Source organism: Zingiber officinale, chromosome 10A (genome assembly GCF_018446385.1).
Source record: "Zingiber officinale cultivar Zhangliang chromosome 10A, Zo_v1.1, whole genome shotgun sequence".
Taxonomy (NCBI): Eukaryota; Viridiplantae; Streptophyta; class Magnoliopsida; order Zingiberales; family Zingiberaceae; genus Zingiber; species Zingiber officinale.
Window position 1 is genome coordinate 59,673,158 of NC_056004.1, and position 8,309 is coordinate 59,681,466.

General features: G+C 40.2%; 1 non-coding gene across 1 annotated transcript; it reads right to left on the reverse strand.

Annotated features, from left to right (window-relative positions):
* Window positions 1-277: 277 nt before the first annotated feature.
* On the reverse strand, window positions 278-383 carry LOC122028394. Its single transcript, XR_006124785.1, has one exon. It is a non-coding gene; the product is annotated as a small nucleolar RNA R71 (small nucleolar RNA).
* Between the last annotated feature and the right edge of the window lie 7,926 nt (window positions 384-8,309).

The window sequence follows — 8,309 nt, forward strand, 5'->3', positions numbered from 1 at the left end:
ACTCAACCTATGGCCAATTCTTATTATTCAACAACAATAATTTTGGGTTTACACTTTCAAAAAAACCATACTGACATTTAGATCACTTTTTAACATGCAATAATAAAGGAAAACGGGATGATGTTTTAGAAATTCAATTAGATTAATGAGATTTAGTTTTTCCTTGGCAAGCAAGGCTAGTGATTGGCTATACTCATTTGCACCAAGAAGCATCGTGAATTAGGAGTAGATGGAAAAGTGTTTTCTAAACAAATATTTTCCACCAACTAGGATGGAAAAATTTATAAGCAAAACCATAAACTTCCAATAGGGAGAAGGAGAATCATTATTTATAGCTTGGGAGAGACTCAAAGGATTACTAATCAATGTCCTCATCATAGATTAGAAGAGTGGTTCATAATTTATCTATTATATAGGAATCTTTGAAGCAGCCAAGATTTCATTGGACTTGATGGCAGGGGTGCTTTGATGAAGAAAAATGTGGAAGAAGCCTATTCACTTATAGAGGAAACATTAAATTTAAGCTTGGGGTGAACCCTCCCATGGGGTCAAAAAGATAGAGAGATTGTCACGCAATGCTTAGCTATGCATAAGATGAGCCCAAAAAGAAACACAAAATAATTAAAGATAAATTTTGAGGTTATGAACCAAGGCATCATTGAGAGAAAGAAAATTGTTTGGGGACCAGTTTCTAAGTGGGTAGAATATCCATTGAACTGCTTAAATTCACATTACATATCGCCTGGGATGATGTTAGGCAAGTTAAATCATCAGAAGAGTGAGGTTTGAAACTTTGAGAACAAATTTCATACCGAGGCATCTTCTAAGATTGGGACACTACAACTGCCAAGTTATGCAAAATTCCTAAAAGAATCATTGACATTAAAAGGTGAAATGGATGGACAAATTGATGTAGGATTGTCTAAGGAATACAGTGTACTAATACAGGATGGGGAACATCTCAAATTGAAAGATCCCAGGAGGTTATCAATACCATGTACTATTGGTAATGTCCACATTAATAGAGTCATTTGTGATTTGGGATCCAGTATGAGCCTCATGTCATGTATGCACTATTTAGAAGAATTAGACTAGAAGAATTGAACCATACAAATGTGTCCTTATAGCTGATGGATCGATCAATCAAGTATCCTTTGGGGGAGATAAAGGATGTACCAATGAAGATCGGAGGATATATGCTGTCGGCAGATTTTATGATTTTGGATACAAGTCAAGAGGATGGTCTTCTTGGACACATATTTGAGTTGAATCCATAAGACAAGGAACTATTACTTGGGCTAGTGTAACATAGTCAGCCTAGTGGGGACTAAGACATAAATCATGTTCTGAACCAAGTGGATATAAGATAAGTAAAAGGAACATGCTCACTGATAATTATAACTACTGAAGGGTTCAAAATTATCTTGGGATCAACTGTGATTTTTTGATGAATTGGGTGTCATGATATACTACTAAGTGTCATTCATGACTGATTCATAATTAATGGTTAATTATGAACATGAGTGGATCATAATTTATCTATTAGATGGTGGGGCACACCTCTTATAGGTGAGGTTGGATCCAATTTGGTTTAGTTATGAACCAAAATTATTTTGGTTTAATAATGAACCAAAAGTGGTTTGGTTTTGAACCAAGTTGGTTTTGTTTTGATGGCTAAATAGGTATGGGTTTGATTTTACTTATCAACCCCTAATAGAGGTGCATAAATTCCCCTACATGAGAGAAAAATAATGAGAAACAATCTAATTGTGATTAGGTTATAGTTTTTCTCCCCTCATTTTCTTCTTTGTGGCCACTCAAGGGCTTTTCACCGCCTACCCTCCTTGCGCTACCGCATTCCCACCTCTGACCGTGACTTGTCATTGGCCGACCCTTCCAGCCTTCTGGCCTTGCTACCTCTCGTCGTCCATCCTATTGCTGGTCTCTGCATGATAGAGGCGCATACCGGCGAATAATAACACAAAGTTGTTGTCTCCTTATGTGTCAACTGCTTCCTTCCTATCATCGGCTTCCCAACTGTTGGACAGCAACCAAGGAATGATTGTCATCTCGATTTGTGCCAACAGGTTTCCCTCATCATTGGGCACAAAATCAAGTAGGAGTTCCTCTCTTGGATTGTGTCGTGTTCCTCTTTTGACTAGTACCAACATGGAAACGAAGCTTGTAACTTAGATAAGTCATCTCAAAGGTATCTCGGTATGGATACAAATAGAGGCAATCCTCATAAGAATTTCTAGTTGGTATCATTTCCATTAAACGCCATCCAACATATATAATCTCTAAATGAAGTCTTTTATTCTACGATTATGTCTATGCATGTGTATCATGTGGTTGTGTCTGTGATACATGTTGTAATAATTTGGAAATTATTATATTTCTGCTATATGTTTTCGAAAACAAATTTTAAAATGCACATAGAGACACCCAACAATTAGCATATATTATACTCTTTGGTTTATCCAAGCCGTTGATCCTCATTAGATGAAAATATAAGAATGTTGAGAGTTAACATGTAAATGCTAGTTGAAGATAACTAGTTCATCAAATGTGACTTGTTATGAGACTTCATATGATTTTTATATGTTAATGAAGATCTCATTGCAGCTCAAGTACAAGTTTCCTTAGACTTGGGGTACTCAAGTCATCTTGGTCATGGTGTTGGGTTCGTCGGGCCGCGAAAACCGCTTTTTCGTGTCGCGGAAACCCCGAGTCACCCAAAGCCATGGATCTCGTGCAAAGATTCGTAAACCAAACTTTTCGAAAAACCTTTTTCTTGTACGAGTTTGTAAAACTTTAGATCTACACTAGATGAGAGTTATACTTTCGAAGCAAAGCCCTTCGCGTTCCCGCTCGTCCAAGATGTTGCCGGATCTCTAGACCGTCAAGTGTCGGTCCTCTAGAAGTATCCACACGAACAATTCTTGATGGAGAAAACCTTACACAAAGGTGTGCTAGCACCTTGGTAAGATTCGGCCAAGGCAAGGAGGAGAGGGAGAGGGAGAGCTTCAAGAGGAGGAAGAAGAAGATACACCACTTGAATGAAAATGAATTCACACATCAAACCCAAAGTGGCCGGCCACTATACATTGTGTAACTCCCCATTAAATGCAATTAATGTGAAGTTATTATGAAAATGGCTTTGTAACTTCCATGAGGTGGCACCCATGATGATCTGGAACATCATTATTGGTCCACCTAATGCCAACTCACCAATGAGGTGGCAAAAGGTCAAGTCAAAATTGACCTTTGGTCTTCCTTCTCAAGTCAAGTCAAACTTGAACCAATCTCTACCATGGTTGATCTAATCTAACCATTTGATTCGAGCCAACTTAATATAATGAATCTATTTCATTAAATTAAATTGATTCAATGAGTCAAAATCTAAATTAGACTCATTGAACACATGAATCAACTTGAGTCGAACTCAAGTTAGCCCAATTAGGATTACTCTTAATCCAATTTGATTCATCAAATGTATCTAATCCTCTTGGTTCATCATATGAACCTAATCTCCATCTAATTGTCCTAAGTGTGTGACCCTATAGGTTCTTGTAACGTTGGCAATGCCCTAAACCCATTTAGGAGCATAAGTAATGAGCGGTATCTAGCAACACATCATTACTACCCAAGTTACAAGAATGTCGAGATCCGACATCACCTTGTGACTACCAATTGTGACTCCTCACAAAATAATGACAAGTGTCCTTCTATCCTAGACATCTAGATTGATCAATATGAGGCATAGACCGTGTCATCCTCTAATCAATCTAAATCTTGAACTCTAAGTAGACACACTCGATCAAATGAGCTCAACATCTAATGTTGACTCATTTGGACATGGCCATGCACTTCGTGGTCTAACTCTATCAAGAATATTGATGTCGCTCCCGTCATATGGGAGGGATAGATCCCATCTACATCACTCACATCCCTCTGCATAATTCGTTATATACCCAGTAATCGCCTTTATAGTTCACCCAGTTACGGGTGACGTTTGACGAAACTAAAGTACATAACTCCTTATGTAGGGATCCATGGTGACTTCAGGTCTAAGGACTAATAGTCATACTAATAGTCACATGAGAAAGTATATGACACTCATATAACGATCCATGATACTTTCTCATGGCGGGTCATTCAATATACATTCTCCAATGTATACCCATGTGTCAGCTTGATATCTCTATATCCATGACTTGTGAAATCAAGTCATCGAGCTGACCTACATGCTAGTCTTATTGCATTAACATTGTCCCTGAGTGTTAATACTCGACTAGGAATGATTTAGAGTAGTGTTCCCTATATCATCTCACTATCGATTCAACTAATCGATTGATATAGGTATGAACCTTCTACTCAATGACGCTATTATACTTAGTCTATTTGGCACTAATACAAATAAGTATAATAACCAAACAAATGCCTTTATTAATATACAAGAATATGATACAATGAGTCCATACAATCATCAAATGATTGGCTCTAGGGCTCTAACTAACAATCTCCCACTAGCACTAGTGTCAATCAGTATAGGCTTTAAGGCCTAATGACCTAGTGTGACCATCATGCTTCCTCGTGCCAAAGCCTTGGTCAGGATCCGATGTTAGCCTCTGTAGAGTACTCAAATCTTCACATCTCCTCTCGATAATCTCTGAATGAGATGGGCCAGTAGTATGTGCTTGGTCCGCTGGTGAGCGAGGTTCCTGCACACGTATATAGCTCCATTGTTGTCACAATAGTGCTCAACTGGATCCGATGTTAGGAACCACCCAAGTTCGGTGATGAACTCGGATCCAAAGCGCTTCCTTGCGCTCGATGCAATAATATACTCGCCTCTTAGAATCACCATCGTGTCTCGTTCAACTCTTCCCACACTCACCACCATTTAAGCAAAACACGAACCTCACCGATCGTCGATCGGTAATCATCTCGGAGTGGCATCACGTAACCCTTTACGCTTAGCTCATCATTGCCTCCATATATCAAGAAATATTCTTTAGTCCTTCGTAAGTACTTAAGAATATTCTTGACCGCTATCCAAAGGACTTTCACTGGATCCGATATCTCGCCGTCATGCTCAAGCATACCGAGACATCGATCAGTACATAGCATGGCGTACATGATCGATCCTATGGCGAGGCATAAGGGATCCGATCCATGCGATCTCTCTCTCTAGAAGAGGGACCTTGAGTCTCGAAAGACTCACGCCATGTGACATGGCGAAATCCTTCTTGGAATTCGCATGGCAAATCAAGGAGTATCTTGTCAATGTATGTACTCTGACCAAGCAATCTTTAGATCTATCTCTATAGATCTGTATCCCTATAATGCGGGATGTCTCACCTAAGTCCTTCATTGAGAAGCAACTCCTAGCCATGTTTTGACAGATGAAGCATAGGGATGTCCTTCCCAATGAGTAGTATGTCATCCACATACAATATGAGGAAGACAACTATGTCCCCTACAACCTTCTTGTAGACACTGTTCATCTTCGCTCCTTACCAAAATGCTTGAATTGCATCATCGAATGAAGATTCCAGAAAAATCTTGCTTTAGTCCATAAAATGCACCTAGCAAACACTTACTAACTAAAGTAGGATCTAAAAATACTCAGGTCTGTGTCATGTACTCTAGGTTTCTCATTTGACATCCTGATATCTCATAGTCATGGTAGGCTGCAATAGCAAGCATGATCCGAATGGACTTAAACATCGCTACTAGAGAAAAGGTTTCATCATAGTCAATACCATGAATCTGCTTGAAACCTTTAGCTACCAAGCGACCCTTATAGATAAGTCCATCCATGTCAGTCTTTCTTTTAAAGACCCACTTACACCGAATAGGTTTTACCCCTTCAGGCGGATCAACCAAAGTCCATACTTGGTTGATGTACATGGATTTCATCTCGGATCTCATGGCTTCTAGCCATTTCTCGGAATCTGGTCTCATCACAGCTTCCTGATAGGTGGTAGGCTCATCCTCTATGAGCACAATGTCATCATGGTCAGACAAGAGAAAAGAGTATCTCTCTCGACGACGTACCCTATCAGACCTGCGAAGAGGTATGTCTACTTGAACCGGTTGTTGTTCCTCAACTCCTTGTGGAACAACATCATCCACAACACTTTGTGGTTCCAGTTCAATTTCCATCGTGGCATTAGTGCTATTGTTCTCATCTTGAACTTCTTCAAGATCGAACGCGCTCCCACTAGTCTTTCTAGAAACAAAGTCCCTTTCTAGAAAGACCCCAGTTTTTGCCACAACTACCTTGTGCTGACTGGGAATGTAGAAGTAATATCCCTTAGTTTCCTTGGAATATCCGATGAAATAGCACTTGTCAGATTTGAGTCCTAATTTGTCTGAGACTTGACATCGTACGTAAGCCTCACAGCCCCAAATCCTCATGAAAGACACCTGGGCATCTCTCCCAGTCCATATCCTATATGGTGTCTTTATCACGGCCTTTGATGGAACTCGGTTGAGTATGAAAGCTGCCGTGTCTAGAGCATATCCCCATAGATATGTCGGAAGATCTGTGTGACTAATCATAGATCGTACCATATCTAATAGGGTACGATTCCTCCATTCAGATACACCATTCCACTGTGGTGTTCCAGGAGGAGTGAGTTGGGATAGAATCCCACACTCAGCTAAATAGTCACGAAACTCATGGCTTAAGTATTCTCCACCATGATCTGATCGAAGTATTTTAATACTCTTGTCAAGTTGGTTCTGTACTTCATTCTTGAATTCTTTGAACTTTTCAAAGGATTCGGACTTATGTGTCATCAAGTACACATAACCATATCTACTGAAGTCATCAGTAAATGTGATGAAGTATCTATAACCGCCTCTAGCAGCAACATTGAAAGGACCACATACATCACTATGTATGAGTCCTAACAAATCAGTTGCTCTCTCGCTATGCCCACTAAAGGGGGTCTTGGTCATCTTGCCTCGTAGGCATGACTCGCTTATCTCATATGATTCTAAATCAAATGAGTCCATCAAATCATCCTTATGGAGTTGGGATAAGCGCTTGTCATTTATATGACCTAAGCGACAGTGCCAGAGGTAGGTTTGGTTCAAGTCATTTGACTTGAACCTCTTGGTACTAATGTTATAGATAGGGCTCTCAAGGTCTAGAATATAGAGTCCATTTATTAGTGGTGCACTACAATAGAATATATCTTTTAAATAAACAGAACAACATTTGTCTTTTATTATAAAAGAGTATCCTTTCTTGTCTAAACAAGAAACTGAAACTATGTTCTTAGTAAGAGCAGGCACATAACAACAATCATCTAAATCTAGTACAAGCCCGAGAGGCGAGATAGTGATAAGTTCCTCAAACAGCAACCCGTGCTCCATTGCCAACTCGTAGGTCCACCGCCATTTGCCAATGCTCGCTATTTCTAGCACATCACAAATGTGAGAAGCACATCCAGATATCTAATACCCATGATGTAGAAATAGATATATTGACTTCTATAACATATATACCTGAAGTGGAAGTCTCACTTCTTAAGATCCTCCAAGTATACCTTGCGCCTCTTCTAGTGCCGCGGCCCCGCAAGAAGTGGGTAGCATCCTTGACCCCTCCTTTAGGCTTCCTTGCCTTGCCCTTGGTTTGGGACTTTCCTTACCTTTGGGCTTGCCCTTGTGCTTCTGGACCATCATAATGGGCTTAACCTTCTTAAGGTTAATCTCAGTAGCAACATACTAAGTAGCTCGGCATGGCTTATCAATCTCGCTCATGTTATAGTTGAGAACAATTGACTATAGCTATCCCGGCAGGCGCAAGATCAAATCTGGCCAGCTCTTAGCCAAGTGGGAACCCTAGTCTTGTAGGTTCTCTATGTACCCAATCATCTTGAGTACATAAGGACCTACGGAGCCCCGTCGACATCTTGCCCTGTACCTAGAGATCTCAAATCTCTCATGCCTCGCTTGTCCCGATATAGTTGGCGAAGATGTTCAACCATATCGTGAAGCGCCCATCAACTCGTGTTGCTTTTGAAGCTCAGAGTTCATGGTCGAGAGACATCTAATGCGTCGTCTTGATGCTTCTTGTAAGCATCTTTTGCCTCATGGGCATTGGCGGGAGGAGCTCCTGAATGGGCTGCCCAACGCATGTTCGTCTCGGTGAGAACTATTCTCAAGTTCTTGTACTAGGAAATTCGCTCCGTTGAGCTTGTCCTTCTCAAGGACAGATCAAAGGGAGAAGGAATTCGTGTTCGACGTCATGGTTATCTACAACAGAAAAATTTGCAGAAATAAATATCATA